This window comes from Rissa tridactyla, chromosome 4 (genome assembly GCF_028500815.1).
Source record: "Rissa tridactyla isolate bRisTri1 chromosome 4, bRisTri1.patW.cur.20221130, whole genome shotgun sequence".
Taxonomy (NCBI): domain Eukaryota; kingdom Metazoa; phylum Chordata; class Aves; order Charadriiformes; family Laridae; genus Rissa; species Rissa tridactyla.
Genome location: NC_071469.1, coordinates 76,477,124 through 76,490,100, shown reverse-complemented (window position 1 = coordinate 76,490,100; position 12,977 = coordinate 76,477,124). Strand labels below are relative to the sequence as shown.

The following is a 12,977-nucleotide window of genomic DNA, read 5'->3' as shown; positions in this document are numbered from 1 at the left end:
GCTGGGTACTCAGAAATATAGAGACCCCAGACTAGAGGAGAAATTAAAAATATGAATACAAACCCACTGCTAGGAAAAATGGCAAAAAAGGTTTAGTGACTCAGGTCTGCCAGAGGAGCAAGTGCTCTAGTACAGTAGTTGAAAAAACATGGGTTTTTTTTGAAGTTTGCAGCTCAAGAAGTGCTTTCAAGCTATGTGACTTGAATTGATATGTAAGGATACAAATGCCTTATATCCAGTTACATGAGCACTGGGTCACTAACACGCAATCAGCACGGTGGCAGCCCGTGGACGTGGGCAGGGCACAACACACATGGAAGCCAGTTGTCAGAGCTAATCTGCAGCAACAGGTAACACTTGCACTGTCCTTGTACCAAAACAAAGGAGCCAAGCCCTGGTGTCAGTAATGCAGCGACTGGGGAAAAAAAAACCCAAGAACCTCAGAGAAATGAAAAAGAAGGGGAATCCTGGGGGTCAAAGAGTTAAAATGAAGTTTGAAGCTTGGCATTAGTCATAAGAGACCAAAATCCAGGCAATGTTTTGCTACAGAAAAAGTAAATAAATTACCAATTTGCAGGATATTAGACTCGAAAGCATACAGAAACAACATCAATGGAAAGATTTTTTTTTAAATAAGTGAATTAGTGGGGGAAAATCTCACAACAATGAAACTCATATTCAAACATGACAGAGAGAGAGAGATTTTTCAATGGTTTGTAGGAATACGAGGAGATTGAGATATGTTCCAAACAGAGGGGGGAAAAAAGAAGATATCCACAACACAGTATAATCTGAGAAGCTCAAACGGAGTCTAATGTGGTTCCGAAACTGCAGAGATCTCATAAACATAGAGGTTTCATTCAGCAATATAAACTCTGACATTTGACCAGACAATTGCCTTGGGGGCATTAGCTAAAATAGCCTGAGCTTTAAAATTGAAATATGAACTTCTGAAGGCTTTGGTAGTTGCTTTCCAGTGACATTGAGACAACCAATATGAATAGTGGCTGCTGGATATATCAGCATCCCTAATTTAGGAAGAGGCTGGTGATTTTGGCTCTGTTTAGCTGCAGACACCCTCTCATCCAAAAACATTCTTTCCCTTTGGTTTGCATGTGCAGGTGGCTGTTGGTCTTTCACCAACATGAAGGCAGGTATAGTTTTCACCGCCCTTTTTGCCTGTCAAGGAGCCAAACACCATGGTTGTCAATGGTACGTGGTGGAATTAGTGCACTGGGGCGATGGTGCTGCTCCTTGGATGTGGTGTTTGCAAGGGTGATCCCAGAGAGGCTGGATCCTTCCGGGGCTTGGGGAGTGCCTGTGCAGGGGAGCACGGAGGTCCCTGTGGTCCTCCATGTTCGGAGGAGGAGGAGGCGTCAGGCATTACCCCTCCCACCTGGCACGTGGGGTTTATAATTCCTTTTTCTAGTAGAAGGCAGTTTGGGTTTCTTTGTGCTGCCAGCCTCAGCCCGCGAGTGGCAACCCACTGTGGAGCAGACCCTGAGGGTGAGCGACAGTTGCCAGAACAAATGCAATTGTCGGTGGTCTCTGGGGGCTGCAAGTGCTCTCTGTGGGAGCTGTTTGATGTCGCTGACCCCACACTGAATCAGGAGGAGGAGGAGGAGGAAACTGTGTTCAGCACTATCTGTATATCTGCTAACGACCTGTGCCTGGGAAGGTGTAAATGTAAGCGCTTCAGCAAGTGCTCTCCCTTTATAGGCATGCATGCACACTGCTACTGTATTTTTAATAGGTATGCTCTTTTCATCATGTTATGCAGCTCCAAAATCCTACCAGATTAACACTGAGAAAATAAATGGGGTTTGTTGCTGCTGGCTTCTCAATATCCCGGAGGAACAGGAACGGTACTGATTTTGGTTTGCTTTAGACTATGCAGGTGAGCATCTGCTCATCTGTACAAGTCCTTTAGTTACCAAATCAACTGCCAGGACAGCTATGTGATTTTCCTGCTTTTGTCCAATATAATAAAGACAACGAGCTAAACCGGCTTACAGATCGTGCTGTCTTCCTGACCAAGGAGTAACTTGCTTTGTGTGCTCCCAGTACAAGGAGAACATAGGGACCTGTTAGGTAACATTGTCAGTATGGTCCCTTAGACTCCATGGGCTCATTCTCTCCCCACACCAGCTCCGTGTGTCGCAGGTCTCTGCTGACTTCAGAACAAAGGAGTGAAATTGAGCCTGGAAAAAATGGGTGGCATGGGGGAAGGTGTTTTATTTTTTGTTTCTCATTATCCAAATCTATTTTAATTGGCAATCAGTTAAATTAATTTTCCCTAAATCCAGCCTATGACAACCATTGGTAACTGATCTCCCTGTCTTTATCTCGAAACATCTTATTTTCTCCTCTGGTGCTGCTGAGGAGGGGGAGCGAGACAGCGGCTGAGTGTGCATCTGGCCGAGGTCAACCCAGCACAACAATGTGTGAGTTTCAGTAGGAAAAGGGATCTGAAGTTGAGCTGTATAACTTTAACCAAGAAGCATAAATTAAATATTCCCGTGTCTACCCGCAGTGTGCCAAGTGCTCAGTTTTGGCACTCTCCAGACAGTAAGGTGGAGTATGTGTTATAATGCAAGAAGTCCGGTCCTTCCCTAACTTACCAAATCCAAGCATCCAGGACAAACACCACTTCTTCCCCCTTGCCTCTCTTCCACCCTCCCTTGTCCCTGCCGTCTATGGCCCTCTGCAAACCTGAGTAAGCAGTGGCAGACCCGTCTGCCTCACTGCCGTCCTGCACTCGCAGTAGCCTTTAGAAGGTCGGCCACCATGGGACAGCGGTGGATGCTTTTGCATGACTCCTTTCTTTTTATCTTCATACTCTTTCCCTCAGTTCCTTGTCAATCTCTAAGAAAAGCTCTTCAGGGCCACAGAACTGGGGGCAGGTTTGGCCTCAAAGAAACTTAAGTACCATGTTTCTGTCTCTGTAAGTCCCACATCGTTTCTGTCTGTTGCTGTAAAGTGTCAGACTCTGTATTGGTTGGTAACTAACAGCAACAACACTTAACGAAGTTGAGTGAGGATGATGTTTAAGCATTTCTCATCCTAAGGAGCTACCATGGCAGCTGTGGAAGGCTCCTACAGTCTGGGTGTGCTCTCAATAACCTCTCTCACTATGGTTCACATTAAAAATTTTGATTATCTGTCAGACTGCTGCTCCCCTTCTCTTGAGCTATCAGAGTTGCAACACTCTGTAGAAGTCATTTACTTGCCAGCGGTACCGTTAGCCCTTTGTGAACAATTAAGCTGAGGTCGGAGGTTGTAATATATCAAATTTGCGGACCGTATTAAATTTTATTTTTACTGAAAGGAACTTTTTGTCTCTTTTATCAGGAGGAAAATTAAGCTGTGAACTGGAATTCCATCAGGCTGTCTACTGTGAAGCCCTGTGGCTTTAGCAAAGGGCCAGCAGTAGTCAGAAATGACACTCAAAAGGTAAATTTATTTCTTTTTTATTAAAAAGGATAAGTTATGACCTGTACAGTATATCTTAAAGAAGGAGGGAAGTTAACACGATACACTGTATTTTCCCTTTTCTTTTAAAAAGACGGATGTTGCAACATGCAGAGTTCTGGATGGGAGGGAAGGGGGTGCTGAGCTCCCACTGGAGTTGCAGGGTATGGAGGTACCCACCCTCCATGCCTGCCCCACTGGCAGCAGCCTCTGTTTCTGCTTATTAGATGAAATGTTGGAGATTCTCTTATGATCTGAAAAGAGCATGGAAGTGTGAGCTAAATATTCCGCCTGTCTAATTATAAATGGATGAAGGGTTCAGGATAGGCTTTTGGAAAGGATTTTCTGTTTGATTCTGGAGTTGAAATTTTCTTGAGGTACAGTTTTTAAAACCTTTGAAAACACGTCTTCAGTGTGGGCCTCTCCTCTCACCAAACCCACTAGGAGTTTTGCCATTTTGGATCACTTTCAAAAGTTCTGTTCAAATTTACTGCCTTTGCGAATTTTTGCCATTCTAAAGAATTGTTATTTATTTAATAAATTGAAATAATTTTATTATAAAACCAAACTCCAGTGAAGTGAAACTCTCTGTCATTCTGTGGTTTCCAGAGAGCAGACGTTTTGGGATCTAAACACCAAGTTAGGCATTCCCAGGCCTGCTGGATCTCTGGTCAGTGCCCAGCCAGGCTGACGCTGCCTTTCAGCTCTCCGGGGTTGTGTTCTGTTGTTTAGGGGAAGGGTTGTCTTTTGGACCTAAGCATGCAAGTATGCACTTGTTCTTTTCCTATAAGATAGTCCTTTCGGTCTTGCGTGTGTATCAAAATATATGTGCGAGCCTCAATATCTTGCATGCTGATCTTGTCGCTGTTTAAGCAACCTGCTCTGTTTGCATGCAGCTGGCCAGCTGGTGATTTACACATGGACACGTTTGATTTTGTGCGTGGTGGCTGAAGATATCAAATTAGGCTGCAAAGATTCAATGACCTTTTCATTTTTCTGTAAGATTAAGGGTTTTCCCTGCTATATTTGCGTGGATTTCTCCTCCCCTCTTTGCTGCACAGTGTTATGTTCCACTCATCCATATCTCCTGTGTTTCCACCCTAAAGAAGGTGGAATTTCAACAGCAAGAAAAGGGATTCTATTGTGCTCTGTGTAATTTGAAAAACACCCTGTGGGATGAATTGTGCAATTTTAATATTCATTATCTCAAATGTAGACAATAGAGTAGACCATAGTAGGAAAGACTGATTAGCAGATCACTGAAGATAGTTTTTCAACTTGGCACATTATTTGGTGATAAGCGAGGAAAACAGTTTCTCAAGACTTGAATCTTTGGTATTCAAAAATGCGATGTAATGGCTGTGTGGAAACCAACCTTCAGTAAACGCATACACAGGAGCTCACGAGCCACGCACAGACAGAACTTACTTGCTTTATAAGTCTTAGGCCTTGCTGGTTGGCAGCTGAGACCAAGAGGTTTCTGTTGCTCCCTCCAACTCTAAATGAAAGACTGGTTCAGAAGGGAGAGGGGAAGGGGAGCATACAATCAGTCCATAAAGTGAATGGTAATGTTTTAATTACAATTCTATTGTTATTCTTCCTATTTGGCTGTTTGGGGTTGTCTGGTTTGCATATTCATTCCTTTAATTCTCACAAAGGTTTTGTTGTTGTTTTTTTTGTTTGGCAAAAGTTTGACTCCAAAAAGAGAGCAAACTTGTCATTAAGAGGGTCTAAGGAAAAGAAAGAAAGAAGGGCTCTTTTCCCTATATTCAAAGATTTCTGCAGGGTGAGGATACAAGGTGGGTATAATTTTGTGGAAATAGAGATACAAAGATTTTTTGTAGACAAGTGCAAGTGAAATTATGTATGGCAGCACAATTTGGGAGTGTAATGAAATTTAGCCATGCAAAAAACTCCTCCGACCATCTCCCAGTGCAATCCAAGTGAACTGATAATTTTTATAAAGCCTGCAGTACTTGCCAGTTCCCTTTTTCAAGTGAAGCTTTCCAGAGTATTCATTCTGCTAAAAACTTCAGTGAAATACAGCATTACATACTGGGTGAATTTCTTTCCCACAGAAGAAATGTATTCACAATATTTTTTGTTTGTTTCTTTTTAGCAAATAATATGTAGTTCATAGCAGACTTCCAGCTCCTGTGAATGAGAGAAGGTGCTTCTGCATCACACAACCTTTGCATCTAAGGAAGTAAGCTGATCGATCTCCTTGTAGAAACACTATCACAACTACAACTTTCTTGACTAGTTCTTTATGTCCTCCTGTCAAGCATTATTCTCGTTACACGGACACTTCTCAAGGTTTTGTGTCGGTATGGATTACACTCATAAAAGCATGCTGAGGCAGTGCGCAAAGCTGCAATGTTTTCCATTGCCGTGGCTGCTTTGAGAGGAAATGGGATGCCACTTCTTGTTCCGAGGTCAGGACAGTGTTAGAGGTCTTTCTTCAAGCCTAAGCCAACCTCAGGTATTCTTGTGAGATGCACACGTAGTGGAGCAGACTGGGGCAGCGCAGAAGCATAGACCATGGCTTGGAAAATGGCGTTAAGGTTGATTTGAGGTATGTTTTCTTTCACTGTAGAGTTATAAAGCCATAGCAGTCAATTCCAGCAGCAGTGCTCTGATGCCTTCTCAAAATTACAGTGTTCTGTGCACCTACTAGACACAATCAGGGAGCGGGGGGAGTCCACTGCAGACTCCACTCATGTAAGCTGTCTCCAGCTGTCACTAGAGATACTGAAAAGCAAGTCACCATCACAGGTATTTCCTGCTGCCGTCAGATGATGTGTAGTGACTAAAAGGGTTGCCAAGGATGAGAAAAGAACAGGCTGCAACAGCCAATATTTAATAAGTGCATCCTGAGATTTTTCAGAGTAATTTCCATATTTATACATACTATATTTTAATATGGCTGTGCTTGCCCACCTACTTTTTTTCTAAGCCTATGCTGTCTCCAGGCCTGAGAACTTTGTTTTTCCATTGTGTTCTGTCTCACAGGCATAATATAATGACAAACCAATTCCCTTGCTTCCTAGTTAATGAATAGTCTCTATTTTTTTCAGGCAAGAGTGTTAAAGAAAGCCTAGCTTTCAGCTATTAAAAATATTCAGTGATATTTATGACAAATTTCCCACTACTTCTTTCCTGCTGCACGTAATCTTCAAGATCATTAAAGGGAAATTCTGAGATTTTCCATGCTCAGTGCTAATGTAGCACTTGTTTCATAATGAAGCTTGAAATGGTGGGTTTTTGCTCTGCACAGGATTAATGCTAAAGTCCACATCCTTATCTGATAGAAAACACCAAGAGCTCCACTGAAGTAAATGAAGTTAGGATAATTTGCATCGGTTGAGGATGTGGCCCTGTATCTGGTTGACATTATCCTGCCTGCTACAATATAGACACCAGCTGGGGTGCTGTTGTTTCATTCCCATGTGGGGTAGGAAGGGCCTCAGTGGGGGAGAATGAAAGTGGAGAAAAGCCATTGCTAGCACAAGTTAGGAATGAGCTGTTTGAAGTCTAAGATTGAAATAAAAAGGAAAAGTCACCATAACATAGTGAGATGCGACTGAAAGGACGTGAACTTAGTGAGGTTGCTCCACTTCGTGTTACTCTAGAGGGATTACTGCTCGGAACAGTTCCTCCAGCCCGTTTGTGATCAGGGATTCGAAACTTCTCCCATGCCCTGGGGTTTTCAGGTCAAACTAAACCGCTCAGGGGCTGTACCTCAAAGCCGTGTGGAGACTCTAACTACCGCTGTGCAAAATGCCCTGTTTCTCAGGTGGAGCTGGCAGGAACCAGTTCTTCAGCAGCTGCGTTGGCTTTCTATTTGCATTTGGATGAAAACCAAGAGGTTGTTTTTTTTCTCTCCGACTTTGAATATAGCTATCTCTCTATAAGCTGCCCTACTTCTTAAACATTGATGCTGTTTGCAGCGCTGTTGCTACCTGGTTCTGGGCTTTTGTTTCTGAACACTTGTGCCATAATATTCTCCACCGGAGGAGTCTTGCTAGAGGCACTGTCTCCCTTCCAGCCCCAAGCAGAATGCATCTTGTCTCTGTGGCTAGTGGAAACTTCTGGGATTGTCATCCTGTCCAGCATGACTGAAACAGCTGTAAAATAGGGTATGCATTTTTAGAAGGTTGCAACTTGAAATGAAGGAAGAGAGCAATATAGGAATATAGCAAAAGAAATAATGGTTTTACTCAATGGCGTTTTTTTTTCCCCAAATCAATTTTTGCAGTAGTTTTTCGTTACTAACCTTCAATAAAATAAAACCTTATAAATACTCGATCCAGCTGCTGTTAAAATAAGAACAGAATTCCTATTGAATTGAATGAGGTCAGGCTGGGGCTCCAAGTGAAGGTCAATACAATTTTTAGATCCTTCTCACTCCTCCTTGGCCGATCTGGCAGTTACGCATCAGAAAGTTGGCCAGCTGTGAGGTGGCGATTCAAGAAGGATGCGTATGCCTCCGAATCTATTGCTCCAGCTGTCTCAGGCTGTTCTGGTGAGCCAGAGGTTTGTGCTCTTCAGCCCAGCGATAGGGAATTACAAATGTGTGCTGAAATAGAAGCCAGAGTTCAGGGTGAGGACACAGTAGAACAAAGCCCATTGGTATGGGAGAATTATAATAAATGGCATGAACAAAGCACGATCATTTCAAATTCTTGCCAAATGTGACTTGTGATTGTCACTTTTCTTGGGAATACGGCCTTGCTAACAAAAAAAAAAAAAGAAAAAAAAAGAGAAGTTGGTGATCTCTTTAGAATTAAAGGTTTAGGATATGACATGGGGAATTAGACATGGGCCTCCTGTTAGCAAGAATGTTGACCTCTATGCGTAGTTCTGAAAATAAACTCTATCTCCAACTCAGTTGGGTTTTTTCCTTCCACTGAAGAACAGGCGTAGATGTCACTGAGGAGGAGAATAGGTCTCAGGATTGGAAACTTTGGATGTAATTTTCAAGCGCAGTTGTAAAACTGAGTGCTGACATGTAGGTGTCCGCACCCAAAATATTTACAAATTGAACTGTGTGGGTGCTTAGTTTTTATGGTGGCAATAAAATATTGCGTAGTATTTCCTGGCAAATTTTTAGGTCTCAGTAATTATTATTAAAAAGAGGGGGAAATGGGGAGCTATAGCAGAATTGAGAGTATGATTCATAAACCCTGCTTTTTACCATGGACTTGCAAAAGACTGTTCTGTAACATTCAGGCCCCTTCAACAATCTTTATCATAAGCATGTGCCTTTGGCAAGTAGGTCCACTGAAGACTGGGCAAGTTATGATAACACTTGGAAGTCAACAGGAGCATGAGGTAAGACATAACGTGCAGAACACTAAACTGGGACTCACGGCATCGAGTCCCACTGCAGCACTGTGTGTGATTTGGATTCTCTCAGCCTCAGTTTCTTTCTGTGTAAGCAGCGATGATCTCTTTTGTGAAGTTCTTTGACGTCTGCAGAAGAGAAGTGCTGTAAAAAGACTTACTTGCTATTATGCATATCTTTAAAACAAAGCTTAATGCTTCAGCACTTTGCTGGGCTGGGGTGAATGTGCTTAGCACTTCGTGTGATGAAGCTGTAGATTACATAGGCAGCGGTTTGTAATAAGAGCCTTATCAGTAACAAAACCCCTTCTGTCAGTATCAGACAAGCAACAATCGTATTTTAAAATGGTTGCCAAATGTGTTTATTTGAAGATGGTTGTTTCTAGCATGGCTCAAACCATTGTGTGTCAAGCGTTCAATTGCTTCCCACTAAAGCCAACATTTATAGCTTGGAAAACTCTGTTAGATAAATGTCAGTTTCTGCCATAATTTGTGGAATCAATACAAACTGAGTCAAAGAATCACAAACAGTAATGTGAAAATAAAATGATCTGCGTTATGGTTTTTAAGTAAATGATGATAAACTAATAAATGCCATTAGCTGCTGCCATTACTTTGTTGAATTTAGCTGATGTTACTGTGTTGACTTTAAAAGCTATCAGCTTAACTATATAAATCCATTTGACGTGTCTTTATTCAGATAAAACTTTAATACTGCAAGTGTAGCAAATTAGATGCAAATGCTCTTTTTATTTTAAGTATATTTAAAGCTGCCTTTTCAATGCAAATTTTACAGGAAATCTCAACAAGCTAGGACAGACATCTTAGCTGTCAGCGTGCAGCACTTTCATTTCGGTCTCAGGCATGGGAGCTGCGTTTTGTCCCTGCAGACTGAGATAATTAAAACTACAGAGAGATGGTTTTAAATATACATGATACACAGTTACTTAAATTGTGGGATAATGCATAAATGCAGCCCTTAACATTTTTGATAGCACGACACTGACCAGATAGCGTAGCAGAGTGGATTGTAGAGAAAAAAAAAAAAAAAATTGTGTAATCAGTTTAATGTTTTTTTTCACTTTTCACCTGAATTATTGTAGAGGCAGAAAAATACCAATTCAAAATCTGGGCAGTGAATGCCCTCGTTAAAAAGATACTGATACCATCAACTTCCCCCCCCCCCCTTTTTTTTTTTTTTAAATTATGCTTTAACTTCTTTGTTTTTGAGCAATCCATAACCTCCTTGGAATACATATCTATTTCAGCTTTCATTTGCTGAACCCCCTGAATGAGTTTATCCAAACAATGTGAATTTACTCAGATCTTTTTAAAATCCCACATCTCTTGTGGTTGATAAAGCTGACTTTAGCTAAGAAGAGTTGGATCAGGGTGATTTAAATTTCACAGTGAAAATGATAAGGGCTTTACTAGAAATAATAAGCACATTCAAATACTGTCATGGGCAAACAGTTGAATGTGCAGTGAGAAATTTGGCAAGGCTAGTCTTTTTCAGTGTTGATTTAATGAAGTAATGGATAGTAAAATAGAAAAAAAAAGAGACTTGCATTGAGAGGTAAACTTATGTTAATTCCATATCAGTAGTTTTATAAAGCTTTATTCATTAAAAAGCAGCATTAATGCTCTAATAACTTTTAAAATGTCACGCTGTTTAAAGACAACAAAAACCCCAAAGCGACCCAGCAGCCAGGGAAGAAGAAGGGTCTATTTCGGTAGCTCTCTACAAACTGGCTGGGTGATACACCATTATTGTCATCAACCTCATGACAGTTTGTTGAGCCTGAGGACAACTTGAGCTTCAGGGAAAGGAAAAAAAAAACCAAAACCAAAAAACCACACATCCACTTAAGCTCCAGGGCAAACAATAATGGTCCACAGTTTAAAATCGTTTTGAACATTTGCTTGTCCATTTAAACAACAGAGCGCCTCATCTTTCTCATTCAAATTGGGTGGGGAATCCGCACAGCACCAATTGCAAAGGAAGGGCTTGGCTGGAGCTGTTACATTTGCGGGATCAAAAGGTTCAAATCTATGAATCCAGATGTGCTTTTGAGCGCTCCGGCCATTGAATGGGGCAGGCCGGGAGTGGGGCGGCGGAGGGGCCGCACGGCGAGGAGCAGAAGGCGAGAGTATTTTCCCGAGGCAGGCGTTCAGACGCTTTATAGCCGTCATTACCGGGGGTTGTGTGCGGCGAGGGGCTGGCATCCAGAATTAGTGAGGTCTGAGCAGTGAGGCATCTGGAAAAAAAATAAATCTACCGCGTATGGCACTTTCAAGAAGGGGCGAGAGAGAAGAAAAGGGAAGAAGCATCACTGTGTTGCCAAAGGGCTGAGGTTAAGAATCCCTCTGTGCAATTTAACAGTTTTTAATTCCTACATTTTAATGCCTCGCAGGCCATTGTGTCAGTCTACTTTAGCTCCTTCCAGGAGCCATCTCGCTGCTGCCAAGTGGATTAGCTCTGCGAGGGGCCGCATCACTCCCTCCCTCGCAGCCCCGGGACTCCCTGCAACCCCGCACTGGGGCTTCCCCACCGGCAGCACCAAACGCCGCGGCGGCTGATGCCACCGCCTGTCAGGCTCTGAGTGGGATAAGCTTTGTTTTTCACAGGTGCCCCTATGATCTTCCTTTTCTTTATTTTTTTTTCCTTAAGGAAGGTGGTAGAAACCTAATAGAAGGCTTCCTGCCATCAGCGCAGGGGAGAAGCGGTCATTAGCAGACAGGGAGAGATCAATATTCCTGCCCAACCGTCCTGGTTGCAGTTCCAGTCAGTAATTATATAGCTGTTATAAATCCATGAATATCGTGTATAAGGAAAAACTAATCTCTTCAAAACAGCTTATTTCCGTAGTTAATGACCAGAGAACTACAACTGACTTTTTCACTGACAACTTCTTTGTGTTTGGTAAACAGATTTGGCAGGAATAAAATGATTGTAAGGTTAAAAAAATAAAATACTTAGGAGATAATATTCCCCCATCCACCATCACACACATATTTCCTGCATTTGGCTCATTACCGGACAAGTGTGTCCTTTAAGACCCAGAGATTAATGAGGCATTTTACGAGACTAATACATTTTAAATTTTAACACTGGAGTTAGCATCTATAATTGTACAATTATACATTCGTTTAGATTTTTTAAAGATAACTAATCACAGGTGACTAGAACTGTGTGAAGAGGCAGAATTTATGTTTCTCCTGCTGTAGAGTACTAAATCATGCAGGAATTGAAATTGTTTTCCTTATGACAGATAGCTCAGGCAAGATTAGTCAGTCACTGTTTCAGATATAATGCTTTTTTTATTACGCATACTTTATGCGGGACTATTATATTTGTAACGTATATTTCTGCATACAGCAAATTATCTATTGTGTAATGCAAGGACCAAGAAAGAATATCATTAGTTCTTGCTATCCCGCAGTTTTGAGCAGCTGGTGAAATATATACCAATCATCCAACAGCTAGCTTCATGTTAACATGTATAACAAAGCCTGAACGACTCCTGTTTGACAGAACTTTACCGTGTAGTAATAAATAAGGCTGAATTATTGATGGTGATAACTGCTAATATTATTATGACCTCAATTAAGTGCTTTTTTCAGACACATTAGCAACAAAAGGTCTTCTCTTTGCTCATTGCTTTTTTTTTTCAAGTTCCACTTTACATTAAAATCGAATTGATCAAACCTATTTGCCATTTCGCTGTGAGTGGATAACCATAATGGGTAATCTATCAGCATGGTGCTCCCCTTAAAGCTATTAACACCTTTTGTTGTTTTACTCAAGTTTCTAAACGTGCTGAGAGGTTCAAAAAGGCAAACCCTACAATCTGTTAGGATTGCACAGAGCTGTGACTTGTGGCACTCTTTTAATTACCATACTTTTTTAACTCTACGGTTAAATACTGATATTTCTGACACTAAGTAAGTCTTTATTTACTTATGAAGCTGTGAGACAGCTAAATTAAAGCTGATTAGCAAGATGGCAGCTCTGCTGCTTGCAGCTGAGGTGAGTTTAGCTGCAGCATGGCATCTCCCCACAGCTCGCTGCTTGACTCTTACTCACTGGGGCTGAGATCACTCAGCAGCAAGGCAAATAAAGGGAGCTTAGAGTTTTCTGCCCTTTGGCAAATTGGCAA

General features: G+C 41.8%; 1 long non-coding RNA gene across 2 annotated transcripts in view; it reads left to right on the top strand.

Annotated features, from left to right (window-relative positions):
- LOC128909257 (uncharacterized) overlaps window positions 1–12,977 on the top strand; it is a 74,805-nt gene that overhangs the window by 52,917 nt on the left and 8,911 nt on the right. For both annotated transcript variants that reach the window (XR_008466311.1, XR_008466310.1), the window contains exons 5-6: window positions 3,352–3,453; window positions 5,591–5,677. This is a non-coding gene — a long non-coding RNA (uncharacterized LOC128909257). The remainder of the gene's footprint in view (window positions 1–3,351; window positions 3,454–5,590; window positions 5,678–12,977) is intronic.